The sequence below is a fragment of the Protopterus annectens genome, chromosome 12.part0, assembly GCF_019279795.1.
Source record: "Protopterus annectens isolate FY-2018-M chromosome 12.part0, PAN1.0, whole genome shotgun sequence".
Taxonomy (NCBI): Eukaryota; Metazoa; Chordata; order Ceratodontiformes; family Protopteridae; genus Protopterus; species Protopterus annectens.
Genome location: NC_056746.1, coordinates 552,897,745 through 552,918,850, shown reverse-complemented (window position 1 = coordinate 552,918,850; position 21,106 = coordinate 552,897,745).

The following is a 21,106-nucleotide window of genomic DNA, read 5'->3' as shown; positions in this document are numbered from 1 at the left end:
CAATGTTATTGCATCTGATGAAGTTCTAGTGTTGTGGGATGAAAGTGCTTATCTGTTTTATGTGGATTTAATAAAGCTGTGTTTTTCACTTGGACTATGTCTGGATTGATACCTCTCAACCTCTTAGAGCAAGAAATCTGGACAAAGCCCGACAAAATGGGGAGACAAAGGCCGACAACAGGGACATATTTTAAATATTGCTCTTATAAATTTAGAAAGTTGCTAGAGTAACAGAGCTTGATTTAGCATACATTTTTGAAAGATTTGAAGTTTGAAACTAAAATGTATGTCATTATTTAGTTACTTCCATTCTCAGATCAGATTTACTAGAAAACCAGAAATTTTATGAGGAACAGATTAAAAATATAAGTCAAAAACCTGGCCATTCTGTGAAAATATGCACAGCTGAGACGTTTGACATACACACACTCACACACACACACACACACACACACACACACACACACACACACACACATATAGATATATATATATATATATATATATATATATATATATATAAGACCAGCCACTTGTGCTTAAAATGAATATATTTTACTTAATAAGCTGACAGTGCAGTTACATGTTAAATATGCATATGAATGAAAAACTGCATATGGAAGAATATAAGATAATAAAGTTAAACACAAATGGATATTTAAAGAAAACTTTTATACAAGCTCGTAGGGTTACCACCATTTCATCCCTCCATTTCCTGTCAAATAAGCCAAAACCCGATGCAGAGAAAGCAAACCGCTTTCCTCAGGCAGACACACCCTTTTAACAAGCCACACTCAGAAACACCAGTTTTTAAATGCCATACACACTTACTAAATGGCCAGCCTTAGACTATATGAAACCATAGATGATGTGTTCCATAGCACTTCCTACCTCTGCTATCTACTGTCATCCTGGGATTCTCCCCGATGTTTTCCTATTTCCTCCCATTCTTGCCTCCTCATACTATCTAGAATACTTCTGTTTTCCTTTTCTAAACATTCTCTTACTTGTCTGCTTTTTCCTACATCCATTGAACACATCCTAACTGACCAAGAGTAAACTGTAGTAAGTATCTCAAAAGAATTTAATTAAGCTGGGAGTTTGGGCACCACAAGGCCATCAGATGTTATTTGGTTCTAAATGTTCCAAGGTGAATTTTAGGGGTTTTTTCTACATCCTTTGGTTCATGACAGCCTAAACAAAAATTTTGATTTAAGAAAGTAATGTTTTTTTCAAGGAAGAAATAAGTTATTTCCATGGTTTATTGTTGAAGGATGACACCACAGTAATTACCAATAAACTGAGTAGCAGTTACCCACAAATTGAGAAGAAAATTCTTGTAAGGGCACATAAATCATATCTGGGATGACTGCATTTATCCCTCCCTCCCCCCTCCCCAAAAGGTAGTCACTTTCTGTCTACCTCGTTTGTGTTAAATTGGGATGGAAGTGAAATGACAAACAGTCAGTCATATTTCAAGTTGCTGCTACCATAAATCTATGCAGCATGCTATCTTGGCCCTAACCGCCAAAGACAGACATCTTCACTGCACCCCTTTGAAGTCAAACTATAATGAAAATGAAAGAACAAAGAGAGCACAACAATATATTTCAACCTATTGCTGTCAGCTGTACTTATACAGCGTACCTCTTTTTCCCTAAACCTATTTTATAGCCACGTGTGTATACATCTGATTTAAACGGTGAAGAAAATGGAAAAAAGAACACTCACAGTAACTCATTCCAATTTCCAACTTGCTGTTCGTCTTACTTAGTGTACTGGCCCGAGACAAGCTATAGCAACCCTCTATACACATCGGTAAGGTGTGATTATGAGGAAAGTGAAAAAAACAGTGACCACTCTGTCCCCACCCAGCACACAGGCTGGAGAGTCCTTGTGTGCACATCGTGATCTCTGCGCCCACCTCTGAGTGGGATCACTTTTAGACTTGTAGGACTGACTGCAGATTACCCTATTAAAGCCACTTATACAGGCAGGAAAGATGGCCTCCAGAAGCTTTGTATGTTCTGAGATGCATTCTATGTCATATTTTTTCTCTACCCAGGAGGTTTATGTATCCATCCACCAATATTATTTCTTACACACACACACACACACACACACACACACACACACACACACACACACACACACACACACACACACACAATCATAAGCTACAGCAATGTTTGTTTTTATGCTGCATTTGAATGCAAATAAAAAATTTTAAGTGAAACAGTAAACATTTTAGGAAACATACTTCAGCGTACCTCTCAGCTGTCCCTGATTTTGACTCAAATTTGAGCTCTATCCGTCTTGAGCCCTCCTAAAATTGGTGTCTTTTGGAGAAAAGACAATAAATTACACTTCATAAATAATGGCAATAATTAGAATTATAGACTTGTTTTACTCCAGAAAATGTATATTAATTCACATTATCTTATTCTGTCAGTGTCACAAGTTAATAGTACTAATATTTTAAAAGTGTCCTGATTATTTCTGGATTTGCCCAGTTGTGATGAAATTTGTCCCTGGTATATTGAGAGCTATGTACCTCATAAATTTTTTAGCTCTTAGAATGATTTAAGATATCTTTTAAGTACACAGCATAGCTGAATTTCCTGACAGAGACCCTGATTTCAAGATTTCCTGATAGATATTCTGAATTTCTGGCTGTCAGGAACTTGTGTTGTACTTATGTTGTACTCATGAGCAATATACAATCCTGTGTAAGGAAAGATCTACTAGCTTATTTGTTTAAGATCTAGTTATCTAGGTTCAATTGGTAGATGAAAAGATTATTGTTCATTAATTCATGATGCTTGATCTGTGTTCTCATTTGACAAGTCACTGCACAATTTCATTGGGTTGTTACTGATTATGAGACTTGTCAAAAATAATTTAAACAGTGATTGTTGTTTTAACATTTATTTCTGAAGAAGTCAGTGTTACAGACTGACAAAAGTGATTAATTTTAGTTTGCATAAACTTCTTATTTCATTTTACCTCCAGTGCCTCCATCTTACTACTGGCCAATATCGTGTTTTGGATTTGGAGCTCTTAGAATGATTCAGGATATCTTCCAAGTACTCAGCATAGCTGGATTTCCTGACAAAGACTCTGATTTCCTGACTTGGCAACCCTACAGGCTAGCTACGTACATCTGTATCTCACTTAAAGACTGCTGAATGACTTTATTTTGCAAGTTTCTAGAAGATAACAAGAAAAAACTGGAGGTTACAAACTTACAGGGAAATGGTCACCCTTAGTGTTTTCCATGTGAGAAACAAGACAGAAAAAGACCAAGCTCATGTTTTTGTGAATTTCAGTTCCCCAGTTTTCTCTAAGACTTCACTACATAATTTTCTCTAGAAGGAAGCTTTTTCTCAGTTGTCCTGCTTTCCCTTAACATAAGTAATTAAACCAGTTTTGCTATCTGTAAATGGGAAGGGCTTGATTACAGCAACTTTGAGAAAGTAGACAGTATCAATAGAAATAATGTTAATATACATTTCTTAGCATTTTAAGATCTGGTTTGTTTTCACAATTATAGTCTGCTACCTCTTGGAATTGGCTGCAATTGCATTTTATAACCTACTAGCAAAGGTGATATAAATGACTATATCTTCAAATGGATTTCTGAATGTATTTTCCTTATATCTTCTTTTGCATTTAAAAGTGAAAATATTACAAAGTTACATGCACTTTGTAGACCAAATGTCTTATTAGGAAATAGGAGTGGCAAAAAAAATATGCAGCACTTTTAAATAAATTTTCCTTGGTCTAAAATCAGCCATAACACCTCATTCACTAATTTCCATATTGCAAAATCAGTATCATTGTATGCCATAGGTGTATAAGGATATAAAATTTTTCTCCTCGTGTAATACATTTTTTCTTCATTATATTCTTAGAATCAATACTGGCTGAGACGCAAACTAAAACTGCAAGTAAATCTACCTTTGCAATATATTTTAAGGCAGGAGTCTCAGACTGAATTAGATGGGTCCAAACATGAATATTTCCTCTGCAAGGAGTTGCAAACCCTCCATTTACCAATTACTGCTGGGGGGGGGGGTATAAATGTGCTCCCTAGGGGGAAGTACAAAGAGAAAATTCACATTATTTAGAGAGACAACAGTTTAGGAATTTTGTGGATTGTTATTGCTCTTCTGCTATTAGTGGGCTGGTTTGTATATTTCCAGTTTTCATGAAGTCATCAGATAGAACACAAAGTTTACTGTTTATAGATTTACTATTTATTACATATATGTTATGGGCTTGCATCCATTAAAGGAAAACTCCACCTTCTCCTACAGTTTAACTCAACTATTAGGTTGCCTTTCTCTCTACATTATGGTTCAAGTATTGTGGAAGTACCAGAAACTTGCTTATACTTTATAAATTACTTTACAAAAGTTTAATTTCTTTGCCTTGGAATCAAAGGAAGGGCATGATCACCCACTTTTTTAAGCTTAACTTCTCACTTACTTTGCAGAGGAATTTGTCTCCACCTGCGAAACATATTACAGCCATAAAGCAATCTGTAGTTTACTCTGCCAGGTATTGCTGCCAATCTTATTCTGTTAATTAGTCCTGTTGATTTCAGAAGCTTGGCAGCTGCTATAAAAAGGACAGAAAGGTACCAAATTGTTTTCGATCTTCTTTATTGCAGAAAACTTACACTGATACATAACAGCTTCTAATATAGCCATGACTTTCACAGCAAAACAAAGCAATTAAATCAATTAAGGGTTCAAAGGCAGTTGTCACTTCTTCTGAAAAATTCACATAAGCAGCACCACAGCATTGAAATGCTACTGGAATGCTAAGCTGTACATGTGTTTATACTACATTATACATTAAAATTACTTAAATGTGGTATCGAAGATATCTGTGACATTTTAGAGAAAGGTAAGCAGATATTTTTTCTTGTAATTTTTGTAAAGTATCAACAGATTTACCATTCCATGACCCCCACCCCACAGGACAGAACTCCCCAAATCAGAACTCTTCTGCAGGAAGTGAGACAAGTGGCAATCTTATCAACTAGGTGCACTGATAATGTTTATAAGAAGATCTTTGCTTTCTTGCGGCATCCTTCCATAGGAGGATGAACATCTGGTTGACAAATCCACATAAACAGATATCTTCGACTGACTTTTGAGTCAGTCCTTACAAAGGTAGAGTGCATGAGCATTTTTTAGCCTACAAAGGACATGTATCCATTGATGGCAACCATGATATTCAGCTGGATTTACTTTAACATGTATGTGTTATGTGCTCTTTATTAAAAATATTAGGGAAAGGAAATCAGAAGTACATTAACTATCGATATACTATGCATCACACCTCTTACATGTATGTTTAAAAGAATATCAGCATGTGAGTAATAGAAAAATAGATTATACGCATGTGTGTGTGTGTGTGTGTGTGTGTGTGTGTGTGTGTGTGTGTGTGTGTGTGTGTGTGCGTGTGCTTTTGTGCGTACATGCACGCATATATAACTAGTGACACTTCACCCTCCATTCTGTAATTAGGTAATATTTTTATGTAAAGAAATTCCTTTAAAGTTTCTGTAATGTACAGTGGAACCACTAAAACTGTCTTTCTATTAATTTGGTAGAAAAGACTCACATGAATGTATGTGTATTGCACAGTGCAGTTAATGCAATGTTTTAAATACGGAGATGTCTCTCATGTAAACGCTTTTGCTTTAATAAATGTTTTGCACAATTTCATAATAGCTTTGTATATGTAATGTCACTTTTCTCCTTGGGTATCTATTGAAAAGGGTTTTTATTTTCCAGTCAGAGGTTCTCTGTAAAAAAAAAAAAAAAAATGTAAATAAGTAAGTAAACAAACAATGGGAGCCTGCTGTTTCTATTTCCACTTTAGTTTCAAATCCTGTGCTATAGAATCACTAAATAGGCCACTTATAATTTTCAGTTTCATATCGACTAGACAAATACTCTAGCACTGTATACAGGTGAGGTGGACCATGGATAAACTACCAAGCAAAGAGAGTGAAACACTGACACAAGGAAACCAAACACTACATTTTTCATTAACCAGTCTATTTGTCTAAATGTTCTTGATTGTGGCATTCATGCATTACATATGTAATTATGGTAAGTAGTGCTGTGTAAGGAAAACAGCTGATGTATGAATTGAATGGGAAGATCAAAAGCAAAATACAAAGAGCAGAGATGATGTAGCTGAAGTATATGAAAGACAGGAGTCAAGCTGATGCAGTAGTACCCAAGCAACACTGGAAAAAAATAATGGTAGAAAATTAGATTGGTGATTGCACTACAATGTTTCTTAAAAATAGTGAGTGCATTAGCAACAAACCATGTTTCCTAAAGCTGTGCAGTAGGTGGGTGGGCAAAACAGATGATGAGTAGACATTCTTGAATTTATGATGTGCCATTTTACCATTGTGCAATGGACAATGTAGACATATGTGTAACATGTTGGGAATGGAGCATCTTTATTTGACATCCATTTGTGCTTGTCTCTTTTGCATTGCCTGTGTTCATACTGGTCACCAAACCATTTTTATTCTAGTCTGACAACTGTGGAGTTTGCCAGGGCTAAAGAGACATAATAGTGAGTGGTCAGAAAACTGCCCTTCTTTAGTAGCAGTAAGCATTCTTAATGTAGGTATGCATATCATTTCACAAGAGATGAATACCAGGCAGACAGCAAAATGGGAAATCATGCAAAGAGTAGAACATAGACAGATGACAAACAAATGTAAAATAGTACATGAGCAATGCAATTTTGTATAGTCAAATGTGGAGACATCTGCTGAAAATTGAATGGAATGGTGTAGGAAAATGGACTGCAGAAAGGAAATATTTTGCACATTAAACATGTCACCACTGCATTTATGACTGGGGAAAACATTACAGATAAAAGTAACATGCAGTGTAAAGCTATTGCTTTCTTTCAGCACTTAGTGAAACCCACAGCCGCCATCAATAATAACAAACTGAGGAAGTATAACATAAAAACAGTACTGTATTAGTTGTGATGTGTACTAAAGAAAGAAAAAGGTATAGGAGCTTAAGTTCCTAGAAAGCTGCTAAGCATGTAATCCATGAGACCATTAAGGAGCTTACCCCAAATTTCCAATTGCCACAAAGCACTGCATGGTTAAGCGACTTCAAGGTTACATAGTAAGAAAATGAGCATGGAAAGATTCAAACCATGTACCGAAGGCAGAACGTTAGTCTTCTTCACTTAATGCCAGACATGTCACAACTTCAGTTGGAATGGGTTGTTGCACATCTCAATTCACTGATGGTTGCAACCATCAGGAGTGCAGTTTCCTGCAAAAGTACACAGAGTAATTTCTAGGTCTTGCAGTGTCCAGAGCATAAGTAGTATTTGTGTCATTATCAAGGAGACAGTTTTGCTGAAGAGTGATTGTGTTGTCCATCAACAAATCAGTTAATGAACAGAATAACATTAAAAAATAAAAAGCTAATGCCAGAAGATATCTGTACCACAAGGAAAAAAAAAAGTTATCCATAGCTGAGAAATAGAAAGTTGGTAATATTTGGACCCAGAAATACAGAACATCTTAGTATGGAGAAAATCAACATAGCAATAGTTATAAAACAAATGCAACCCATTAACAATTTTCTACAATATTTAGCCTCCACTAAGAAAATATAATCTTCCCACTGCAGGCAGCAGGGAATGGGGAATATAATTATTTTCTTATCCCTTAATTTTAACCTGTCATTATCAAGGAATCAGGTTTGTAGAAGTGTGATTTTCATGTACTTTAAAAAAATCACCATATGAGCAAAATAACAAGAAAAGATTTAAAAAAATAATACTACAATACATCTGTGCATCAGAAAAAATGGATATCCAAAGTTAAGGAGTAGAAAGTTGATCATATTTAAGAACATGGTATTAGTTATAAAAGAAATGAAAATAAATCATATTCTACAACATTCTGGTAAAATAGATAAATAAATAAAAGTGAAACTATTTCCACTGCACACTCTGGGGAACAAAATCATTCTCAGACCCCTTCATTTTCAGTAGCAGCTGTCACACATAGATCTCTAAGTGCAGTGACAGTTTTGACACCTTAGAAATAGTGTGGGGTGGGGACTGTCAATTCATCTTAAACTACAAAAGGACACTTTAAATAAATGTCTGCAGTTTAGCTACTTTTTGTTTGTAGAGATATAACTCCTTAGAATAGTGTAAAATGGAGTGTGAGACAAAATAAATGAGAATCAGTCGAGGAAAAAAAAGCAGCAGTCCTGTTACAGAAGGTATATTAGATGACAGTTACTGACACTAATCCCATTATATGCAGAGCTGGTGTTAGCATTTTGGGGGCCCCCAGCAAATGTCAAGTTGGGCGGCCCCCTGAGCACTTCCTGTCTAATTATCACCTTGTCACTGCCAGACTTCCTAGCCATCCTTTTACCTCATGCTGCAAACTTTTAGGAATAGTACACACAAATTGGCCTGTAGCTGCAATGCTCTTACATTACAACAAGCTTATGTACCACAGTATTTTGGCCGTTCTCACAAAGGGACATTCACAGTTATTGTCATTTAGATGTAATAAGGATACATTACAATGACTTGTTACACTGCTGGACTTAGGTGAAATGGTGCCCTTGGGCACTGCCTACTGTTTCAGCCCCCCAAAACAGACATACATCCTTCAGGGCTCCCCTTTCTTTCTCCCCATTTTGGGTTCCCCACACCATGCAAGTTGTTTTTTTCTTCCATTTCTCATATTTTACTTTTCTCTTCAGCTTTTTCAAGAAGCCATGACTTTATATATGCTCTGAGGTGCTTTTAGGTCTTTTTTTTTCTTTTCTCACAACTTATTCATCCAATGATAGCTTGAACAAAAATGATGATTAAAGAAAGAAATGTAGTGTTGCTGTTGAGCTTTAATTTTCTTTGCATCTTTTCAACATACCTTTCCTGACCAAGACAGCACAGTGATAACCATTTAGGAAATAATTCAATTAAACCACTCTCCCAGAAGCCATTGGGGTTATAGATGCTCTAGAATGTATTTAAAGCATTTCCCAAACTTTTAATCAAACAGTAACCTAAACAAAATTCATTAGTAAGGAAAAGAATTGCAGTCTTACTTTTTTCTTTCAATAAAGACATAAATTATGCCCAAGGTTTAATAATCAAAGCTGACAAAATCTTAGCTCACAATAAACTAACAAGCCAGCTTGTTGTGAGGATACACAGATCCTATCTTGGAATACTGCCTGCCTCTCTAATCCCCCATAAAAGACAGTCACTGCCTAGGCATCCCTCTGGTGTTAGATTGGGATGAAAGAAAAGGTTCAAATGGCCACAGTCATGCATTTCAAGTGATTGTTGTAATACATATGCATAGCATGCCTCCTCACTACTCAACCTTAACCCCCAAAGCAGACACCTGTATACATACCTGATGTGTGGTTGTGAGGAAAGTGGGTGCAGTTGATAGCCGAGGCCATTATCAGTTTTATCCTAACAAGGTCATATCACAGCCCTGTTCAGGTTAAAGAGCATAATCAGAAAATTAAATCATTTTTATCTCCTCATTTTTGCCCAACCAGAAACAGCTTTTGTGGGGCTCCCACACAGTCAAGGATGAATAAGGGACCCCCTTTGCATCCATTTAAACAGTCTGGGGAGTGTGGGGGGGGGGCACCAGATTCCTAGAGGATCTAACAGTCTGAATGTTCTGTGATATATTTTATGCCTTACTTTTAAAATATAGTTACTTGTTAGCTGCATGTTTTTACTGATACCCAGCAGCAAAATGTGTGTGTTCTGGCATTATTGGATATGTGCACTGATACAAATCAGTGATATTTTTTTATACACACACACACTCATACATCACAGCAATACTAGTTTTGTACTTATTTCAGCAAATAATACATTCTGCAACACTGGTACTGCCAGACCAGATCAGTGTCTGCTGTTTAGCAGTTATCAAACAGCAGGAGTAAGTCATTTTATCTCATTGAGGTGTAAATGAATACCTGTCACTGTCTGATTTCACAGATATTCCTTGATATTTTTTTTTGTGGAGTTTTGTATTCCTTGATTTTGCCTCATAATTTTGCTCTGTCCTTCATAAAAAATAAAAATAAAAAGTTTTAGTTGTAGGCAAATCATTTAAGATGACAGTCAGTAAATCCAGGCATCATAGTTTTATACTTCTTATTGTCCAAAAAAATGCATGCTGATGCAAAATGTGCTATTCTAGTAACTGTTTAAAGAAATTAGAGCAATATTTAAAATGTGATCCTCATTTGGAGCCTTTATTCTGCTGTTATATTTGGCACTAAGCAGAATTATTCATCAAAGACACCGAGAGTTACAGTATCTGGTGTTCTGGTAGCATTTATTAAACTCCCCGAAAGAGAAACCGTCCCTGAAGATCAGAAGCATTAGCTCTTCTGAAACTCTATGATGTGCACTGAAATCAGTCACTCAGGCTGCTGATCTCTCTGTCTAGTTCTAACCTTATTCATGTTTATTATCAGCTTTATTCTAAAAGGGTCATATCACAGCCCAGTTCAGATTAAACAGTGCAAGCAAAATTTAATTACATTTTTTTCTCCTCATTTTTCCCAACCAGCACATTTTGTGGGGCCCCCATCGTCAGGGATGATTAAGGGGCCCCCTGCAGCCACAGGTATTGTAGGTACCTACAACTAGCTATATTGTTAGTTTTAGTGGAGAGGATGTCCACCAGCAGGGTTTAACTAAGTCAGGGGCATTATGTCAGTGGTAAAACATTTAATGGAATTGCAAAGCCTGTTACTTGATAAAACACTGTTACTATAACTAAAGATCTTTGACTTTTGTAGGAGATAATATGTATTATTACCACCCTTCCCCATTTATTAAGCATACAAGATTGCTGTACTAGCTTTAGTTAGTTTGACAGGCATGTTACAAAATATCAAGATAAGATAGCTTGCTGTGGTTGGGGCCCCCCCAGGATCAGGGGACCCCCAGCGACCGCAGGGTTTCCTGGTGCCTAAAGCTGGCTATGATTATATGTCAATTGGATGGGAATGCACCACTACTTCCTTATGTCTAGCATGACTCATATAAAGTAGACCTGAAATGGATTATAGGAAAGAGAAAGGGATGAAAAAAACAGGATCACATAGTTATGTTAAGCCCCACTGGCAGATGTTAGTGAAAACAAATATTAAAATTCCATAACAAGCAATCAGAATGATTTTGAGGTGTTATAAAAGCTCAAAAAACAAAGACAGGTTGAAAAAGTAGAATGTTTTACTTCTAAGGTGGCGTTTTCCTTTTACTGTACATACTTAGTGATGTTCTTGCTTTTTCTTAGTTCACAGATCATTAAAGATATACCAGCGATCACAGTACATATGCCACTTTGCACATGTTAATTGACCTTTACTTTTCTTACTGCTAACACGTGTATCTCCTTTGTTCATTTTTATATTCCTCCCTGCTCACCTGTGTATTAACTGCAAACTAGCTCCATTCCAATTAATTTTAAAATACTCTTGTACAAATTTCTAGTCCTTTACTATGAAGTAATATCTGTGTCATGGTACCTTTTTGAAGGTCTTCCTCAGAGTTATTTCATGCAATATAAATAATTAGTTTAATAAAAGTTTATTGATCAGCTTCTTAGCTGTTCAGTATTTTGTCTTTTAAATTTAAAAGGTTTAGCCTTATTTCAGGGACATGACAGTTAACTAAAATATATTTTTTATACTTTCAGTTTTTTCATGACAAAATATTTCCAACCTCTCCTAGTGATTATAATTTATACAGGACGATCAAAAAGCCACTGGGCCTATGTTTAGATGGAATTTAATTCATAAATTATAATCACAACTCTAGCATCCCACTCTATCCACAATGTGCCAAAAGCATACTAACATGAGATTAATTTTTAAATGTAAACTGAATACCTATGAGAAATGGCATGATAAGTCACAAGGTTACTACTAATCCAGGTAACCCACCTCTCACTCTGTGTGCCATTAGAAAATTGCTGGGATTTCTAAAACTAGAACTATTAAAAATGAACATTTGTTTGGCAGTAAGCACAGAGGACTAGAGCTCTCTGTTGTTAATGAGGTGCCTTATCTACATGGCTTGATTCCTGTCACCTTTATTTACCTAATGAGTGACTCTGAACAAATCACTTAACCTACAGTGCTCTTGGTTTTCCATTGAAACGGGGTAGTTTGCACATTGGGCTTACAAGCATATAAAAAAAGGAAAAATTCACAAACAGGCTGGACGTATATCTCAGAGGACTGAAGGCTATGAATATCTAATGAATTTCAACCTCCAGTTCTATGTTTGATTCCTTCTATGTTCACTGCTGTATTATGTGACTATGGATAAGTCATTCGGCCTAAAAAGTTCTCATAGATCTATACTTCTAAAGAAACTTGTGCCATGTAAGCTAACAAACACAAATAAATTAGTGATGGAATAACTCATGGTAGTCACGCAGCAAAACCTCCTACATATCCAGTTATTTTCTGAGTTAGAACAGAGGGACATGAATTTTTCTAAATGAGACAAGAAAAGAAAAATAAAAGTATAAATGTCCGCAGCTGTGACAGTGCCAGTCACACATCCAGCGTAATTCAATTACAGTTCGTTTAGATTTTGATTTCCATTTTCTAATAATTATTTTCTTTTTGGCAGCCAATAGAGTTAAACTTAATGAGACCTTACTATACCTAGGCAATTCAGAGCTTGTGTCATAGCTCAAAATAATAATTTCCTTAGTTACAGATATTTACCCCTCCAATAATTGCGAGTGAGTCCTGTGTAGGGAATTTTTTAAATCTGCCAACTCATTATACTCCCCTCCCTCTTTCTTCCTCATCACACCTCCAACAATTGCTATCTACCTGAGGAAAAATTATTTGAAATCTGCTTGGGGTATAAAGAGAGCTATGCTAGGTCCAGAACTAATGTTAACCAGGAGTGTGCATGTGTATACGATAAAACGGTTTGTGTGTATGACACAGGATTACTATTATCATAGGCAACACACCCACATGAATGTAAAATCATTGTATGATTGCAGGACTGAATATACTTTGTGTTTCAAATCCCAAAACAACATATGTATATATATATATGTGTGTGTGTGCATGTATATATATATATATATATATATATATATATATATATATATATATATATATATATGTATATCTATCTATCTATATATATAGGTTCATAGGTTCATAGGTAGGTACTAGGCTATTGGCCCAAGGGCCTACATAAGCCTAGCCAACAAGGTTCCCTGGCTTACACCACCCAAGAAAGTTATTTTCCTGTGCCACTGTCGAGCAGAGACACAGAAGTGATCCCTGGGGTGTATTTCCTATTTCCCATCCACTCATCAAGATTTTTCTTGAAGAGTGCTAATGAAGAACTTTGCTTGACATAGATGGGTAGCCTGTTCCAGAGTATGGGAAGTCTCTGGGATAGGAATCTATCCCTCCAGCATGTCCTGTTTATTGTGGTGACAAGGTTTATGTCCCTAGAGCGTGTAGCTCAGAGGGATTGGGATTTCTTTAGGTGTAACATGTCCAACAGCTCTGGGTTTGACATAGCTTTATATGTTAGCCAGAGATCACCTCTGAGTAGGCGATATGCTACGGAGTAAAGCTGGAGTTTTTTGAGCCGGTCAGTGTAGGGCATTTGTTTGAGTCCAGTAATCCTCTTTGTGAGGTACTTCTGTGGCCTTTCCAGCTGCTGCAGATGTCTTGTGAGGTACATTCCAAAAGGGGCGTTGTACTCTATAGTGGGTCTAATGAGTGTCGAGTAGAGGGGAACGATGACCTCTTTTTTCCTGGATGAGAACCCTTTTATGATGAGGTGTGTCATGTAGAAGGACTTCCTGACTACTGTGGCGATGTGACTATCAAAGGAGAGACTACTGTCCACCAGGGATATATATATATATATATATATATATATATATATATATATATATATATATATATATGTATATATATATATATGTATATATGAGTCTACTTTGTTTGATAGAAAACACATTTCACTGAAACTCATTTCATCGAAGTCTCTTTTCACTGAAAATAAATTCCCTGAGCAAAATTCACTGAAAGCCCACTTCACTAAAAACAGATTTGACTGAAACTCATTTCATCTAAACAGATATATACCCTGTTCCCCACTGTAGTGCGATCCTCGAGTTAGTATATATAGTTAGGGGGTGTGGGGGGCATAGCCCCCCCATATAGTTTGGGTATATATTATTTTCTGGAAAGAGTTATTCATTTGACTTGTAAGAATCCATATCTATGGTTTACAATATTTAAAATAAGTGGGGGGGCTACACCCCCCACACCCCCAATGTGGGGAGCTGTGCTCCCCCACATCCTTACTATATATACTAATTCCAGGATCGCACTACAATGGGCAACAGGGCATGTACCTGTTTAGACAAAATGAGTTTCAGTCAAATGAGTTTTCAGTGAAGTGAGCTTTCAGTGAATTGTGCTCAGGCAATTCATTTTCAGTGAAATGAGGCTTCGACGAAATCAGTTTCAGTGAAATGTGTTTTCTATCAAACAAAGTAGGCCCATATATATATATATATATATATATATATATATATATATATATATATATATATATATATATATATATATATATATATATATATATATATATATATGTGTGTGTGTGTGTGTGTGTGTGTGTGTGTGTATATATAAAATGTAGAAAGACCTTCCTGCTGTCTTTTTAGCTCCATAAAGATAAGGTATGCTTTTTTGCTCTTGTTCTTTGAATAAAGTTCTTTGTAAACAAGTTTTTTTTCCATTCTTCATCTTGACTAGTAAAATCTAAAAAAAAATATGTCATTTATATTAATCTATAAATGGGTATTCTGAATTATTTCTGTAGTCTTTTTCATTCATGAATAAAAACACAATTTTAGAAGCACTGCTTGACAGCAGGCATAACAAAACCCTATTAAGATTAGTTATATTTTTGTGCCTACTTTATTTTTATATTTGCGTTGTATAACCAAAACTTCAGATTACCAAAAAGATTACGCTGTCTGTGGTGCTGGAGGCCTCAGATCTGTATAGCATGAAGCCTATAAGCCCTGTTTACTGAGTAAATATTGGCACATTATTTCAGTTTTGTAGGTTTCTTGCAGCCAGGCACATGTTAACACTTCTCTTTTGGAACTCTCACTTAATACCTGCATTGTACGTTGTGACTCCTTTGAGGAATGTGCAAGCTTGCATTTAAGACTTCTGGTATTACATAACTCTTTTGGTGTTTTCTGTTGTGGGCTGTACCACAACAGCTGGAATGATTTGTTTACAGGCTGCCATGAGACTGTCATATGATTTACATCTCATTGTAATGGAGCAGGGCATGTTAATCCCAAAGGTATCAATATGGCACAATCACCAATGATACAAATGTTCTCCAAAAGTACATCAAGAGCAGGAGTAGTGATACCCAAAATCACGGTTAAGCAAAAATAAATAAAACTGAAATTTCCAAATCTCACTTTTTTATCAGTGAGGAGAAAGTCTACATTCATGAGGCTTAATTTCAATAGTTCTTGATTATAGTAACACCTATTATATTTTACTTTGACTCTGGAATAAAACAAAGTAGTTTATCAAATTGTAATGAGCTAATTTCTAACAGCCAGCCTTGGTCACCTGAGATTTGGTATTCCAAGCTGTATGAGTTGTAATACCTGCACTTTGCATATTTCAGAATTAAACTGATCAGATTATGTAGCTATATCTTGGATGACACACAAAAAATGTCTGTCTTTTCTGAGATGAACACATCTATAGTTGCAATTTTATTATGATTTCATTGTGCAACTAAAGTAGAAAACAAACTTTAAAATATTCACTTTGTCGAAGATGAAGCAGTCTAAATTAGTTACATATAGAACTAATATGTGTGTGTGTGTGTGTGTGTGTGTGTGTGTGTGTGTTTGCACACGTGCGCCTGAGTGCGAGTGAGTGTGTGCATGTTTGTGTGTCTGTGCACTCATAACATGTACACTTTAAGGAACCCAGTGCCTTGGTTAACAACATACTCCATTCCTAAGGCACTAATGTCCTACATACTGCATGTGTTTACACATATTATAAAAAAGTCATCAATCAAAGCAAACACCTAGGTATAAAAGTGGCCTGTCAAAAAATGCAACAATAATATCCATGATCTCTGACTGAAAGTCTTTATTTGACAACCAAATAAAGATTCATTTAGCAATAATAGGCTCATAGCTAAGTACTAGGCCAGCTGCCCAGGAGGATAATTTTTAAGCCCAGCAAATTTCCCTTGACAAGTATCAAAGCCTGTACCATTGATGTGTGAGGTAAACCCTTTAACCATGCTGAAAAACCTGCTACTTGAAAAGAAAGAAACCAACTCCCCTTTTTTTCTGATATCAGGGCTAATAAAATAAATCTAAAATAAGCAGTCTAACTAAAATCACTATTCTACCATGCAAGTCAATGTCAGGGAGAAGACAACCTGGCCAGTGAGTAGTGGTTGCTAAGGTGGGGGGGGGGGGGCTCATTGTAAGATATGTAACTATGCATTACCAGGCAATCCGATGCAAATGAGGGGAAGGATAGTGAATCCCAGTTTTCCCCAGCATGTGAGTCAGGTCCCAAGAGTGTAAGAGTAGGAATCGCTTGGTACAAGCACTGCAAGTGGATTGGAGCCCTGCGGCTCGGGTGTGCTCCTAGCTTAGTACAGCTAAGCTAGGGGGTGTGTCTAAACCTGCCTAGTACTTTTTGCAAAGTCTAAGCGGGTGTGCGTGCCAAGCACCGGGTTTTACAGGAATAAAAAAAGAAGTTAAACCAGGAAATAATAGCAGTGTGCTCATTTGAGCACTTTTTTTGTGCAGCATGCACATGGGCTTAAACAGGAAGGCAATGGGAAGGGAAAACAGCAGTAGGAAGGTAATGAAGTAGAACTAGCTTAGCTGGCAGGTGAAATGTATCAGAACCAGCCAATTGCACAGACAGCAGACCAGCCCAGCCCAGAACACTACTATAAACTAAGCAAACACCTTCCCCTCCAATTTTCCCACACTCTACACCACTGATGTAAACAAGCAGGGAACATTTAACACGCACAACAGCAAAATGATAGGGTCTGCAATATCTATCATACAACTTGTGGAAGAGGCTGAGGGTGGTGAGGATGTGAATGCTGTTGACCAACCCACAGTGAGGAGATGGAGAAAGTGTACAGACCCAGGGTAACCTACCAGGGGCTACATGAGCTGGAGATAGTGAAGCACTATAGGGTGGACAGGGACCTCCTACAGCAAATTGTTGAGCTGTGCTGGCCACGCCTGACACAGAACTAACAGAGGGGAACCTATCCCAGTGGATACCAAGGTATGTGTAGGCCTAAGAATACTAGCTACAGGTACCTTCAAAAGGCCAACTGGTGATATGATGGGGATATCACAGGCATCAGCATCCAGGGTACTCCACCAGTTCTTGGATGCCATTTCAGCACATATCAATGAGCACGTATATTTCCCCAACACCCGATATGCATTGGCAAGCAATATGCAACTGTTCCACCAAATAGCAGAATACCCTGAGGTAGTGGGTGCTATAGACTGCATGCACATATGCATCAAAGTACCACCCAGTGAGCGTGATAGGGTCTCCATCAACTGCAAGGACTTCCCCTCCATCAACTGCCAGGTCAGGTGCGATGCCCAGGGCATAATAATGAATGTGTGTGCTGGCTGCCCTGGAAGCTCTCACAGTTGCCACATCTGGCATCTGATGCAGCTGTACCAGAGATTTGCCAATGGGGACATCGCTCACAGTTACCTAGTGGGGGATGCTGGATATGCACTGGAGCCGTGGCTGATGATACCCATCTGAAATGCACAGACACCTTAACAAAAGCTCTATAATGAGGCACATGCACAGACCAGAATTATAGTAGAGAGTGTGTTTGGGATGCTCAAGTCACAGTTCTGTTGCCTGGACACATCTGGTAGAGCCTTGCAGTACTCACCAGCTACATATACCCAAACTGTCCTTGTATATGCCATGCTACACAATATGATCCTGTGGAAACAGCTGCAGCAGGAGCAGCATGGGGCAGGGCCACACAGCCCCCCACTATTGCCAAGGCCTACACAGGCACAGAGTGACTCGAAGGAGGAACAACCTGAACCTGGCCCAGTAGGCAGAAAGAGGCATGCCCAGTATGCCCTGGCCCTGGCAAAGAGGCAATGCATAGCACATACACTGACACAGGAGGCACTCAGGGAATAACACCTCTCTCTGACTCTTACATACAGTAAAATGGATGCCAAACATTACACTACCTGTTGAAATAAAACAAAATGAACCAGGAATCCAGGAATCCAGGACGCCAAAAAGGAACACCAGTATTAGCCAAAAGTATATAAAACCATTTATTGTGAACAAGAGGTTTTAGCGCTTTCATCTCCTGATAGAGACTTCTTCAGAAACAATGAATAACTTTTAATTACACTTTTAAATAGTCCTTGATACGTGATGTCACACCTTTAATTAAAAACTATTTAAACAAACATACGCTTGTTAATAAAAACTTGAATCATAAAATCTGTGTCAACCCAAATAATATTGTTAGCTACCAAAAATATAATATACAAATAATTATATAAAATGAATATTTGATGAAAAATGGTACAAAGGATATAAATAAAAACATTAGATAAATTTAAAAACTCGTGAAAGAATTCATTTATATACCATAAAATTAGTTCTATTGATGTTTTGTAGAATTGATTGTAAATATGTATATTGGTATTGAGTATATATATATATGTATTGTGTGTTGTAATTCTTGAATATCAATTAAATATTACCTTTTTAAACTTTTATCAATATAATAAATGTCCCAAATCCGGACTTTGCATGTTTCAAATATTGTTTGCCCTTTCAATTAATAGAGGTGTCAATGACACTGTTTCATTTAATCCTGGGGGAAACATAGAAGCCAATCTATATTGCCATTGGCTCTCCTTCTTTTTTAACAAATTTTTCCAGTCACCACCTCTGTTGTTTATTATGACAGTATCCAAGATACCAAATGTGAATTGCCTGAATTCTGAGCAGGATATACTGTGTTTGTATAAAGAATTAGTGTTCTTTTTATTCCTAATATCATTCAGGTGTTCGTATATCCTGCTTTTGAATAATCTTTCAGTCTTGCCTACATAGAATTGTTGGCAAGTACGGCATATAGCAAGGTATACCACTCCCTTTGTGTTATTTAAAAGTGTAATTAAAAGTTATTCATTGTTTCTGAAGAAGTCTCTATCAGGAGATGAAAGCGCTAAAACCTCTTGTTCACAATAAATGGTTTTATATACTTTTGGCTAATACTGGTGTTCCTTTTTGGCGTCCTGGATTCCTGGATTCCTGGTTCATTTTGTTTTATTTCAACAGTTTGGCTGGTTACTTTTTGTCTTTCATTACACTACCTGTGCCTAACCATGTGTACGGAGTGTACTATGTGCATCCAACATAGGCATCCCTGCAGCACCACCCTCAATACTGGGACACCCACAAGGTAAGTGACTCACACATGCCAGTCAGGGAGGGGTCACATACCCAACAACAGTCACAGCCAGCAGGACAGGTGTAGACAAACACAAACAAAAGCTGTGCTATGGCCTCTGAATGAGGCCTATGGGTAACCTCCCCCCCAGGCCTACACAGACAGACTACAGCAGGTCAGTCAGTAGGATGTCAGTTCTGAAAGGTAGGAAGTCAGAACTTTGTTTTTACTACTGTTTTTGCTACTTTTCTGTAAAAAAAAATGTAAGCCTGTTTCCTACCTTTCCTGTAACTAGTGCTCCAGATACAGATTTGCTGTATCTAAGACTGTATGTAAGCTGCTGAGTCCCCCAAGCCCTTCTCTGTTGGAGGGAAGCCTTCTAGCTTATCAGTGGGAGTGGTAAGCACTAGGTAACCTGTCTACCACATAAGGAGTGGTGCTGGCCCAGAAATTGTAGTTATTGGACATTTGGGCAATCTCTTCCATCTCTCTCAAATTTCTGATTTGAAAGCCTGCATTTGCACTTGTTTCTGTCCTGTAACTTGTTGAGTGCAGATACAGATTCTTAGTTTTATCACTGAAATTTGCTTATTCATGCTCAGCACTTGTTCAGAACTTCTAAGCGCCAAATAAGCTACTAATTACTATAGTACTCAATCTTCCTCATTACCTAGAAGAAAACAGTTTTTGTACTTACTTTTCTCACTTGCTTAGAGAAAAACAGCTCTTGTACTCACTTTCCTCACTTATCTATATGAAAATAGTTTTTTTATTCAGGCATGTCCAAGGGTCAGCTCCCAGTGTTCTCTCCTGTCTATCTGATGAATCTGGGCATCTTAAGGCAATGTAGAAATTGCCTCATGTACACAGACAACCCTCTCCTCCTACCACCCAACACTAAAACCTGTGAGAGATGCACTTATCTAGCCAAACTGGCCGTAAAGCTCTCTCCAACCAAAACTGAACTTGACAGTCATGAGGAGAAGGTAAACATTTGCACCACACCATACTCATCACATAGTCTCACTAAATCTACACCACCAAAATCCACACATAGTAACACAAAAACATTTGTGGAGGCTCTCAATAATAATCTGTCTAAGCAACAGAGACCTCCAAAGTGGAAATGCAAGCAACCTCCATCCCCCAACACAACCCAAATGACACATAGCCCACAGACTCAGTGTGCCACTCAACCACAGCCAATAAGGCAAAACAATGTACCCAACACACTAGTCATAGGTGACTCTATAGTCAGGCACACTGATGTCCCACTCACCAGGCTAAACAAGGAGAAGGTTACTGTCAGCAGTCTGTCGGGTGCCAGGATCCGCCACATAACCCACGCACTCAGGTCACTCCACAACAAGTACAAATATGACTCTGTCATTGTCCATGTAGGTGTGAATGACCTGAGACATACCTCCCTGGACTACATGAAAAGAGACATGGAAGAGCTCTCCGATCT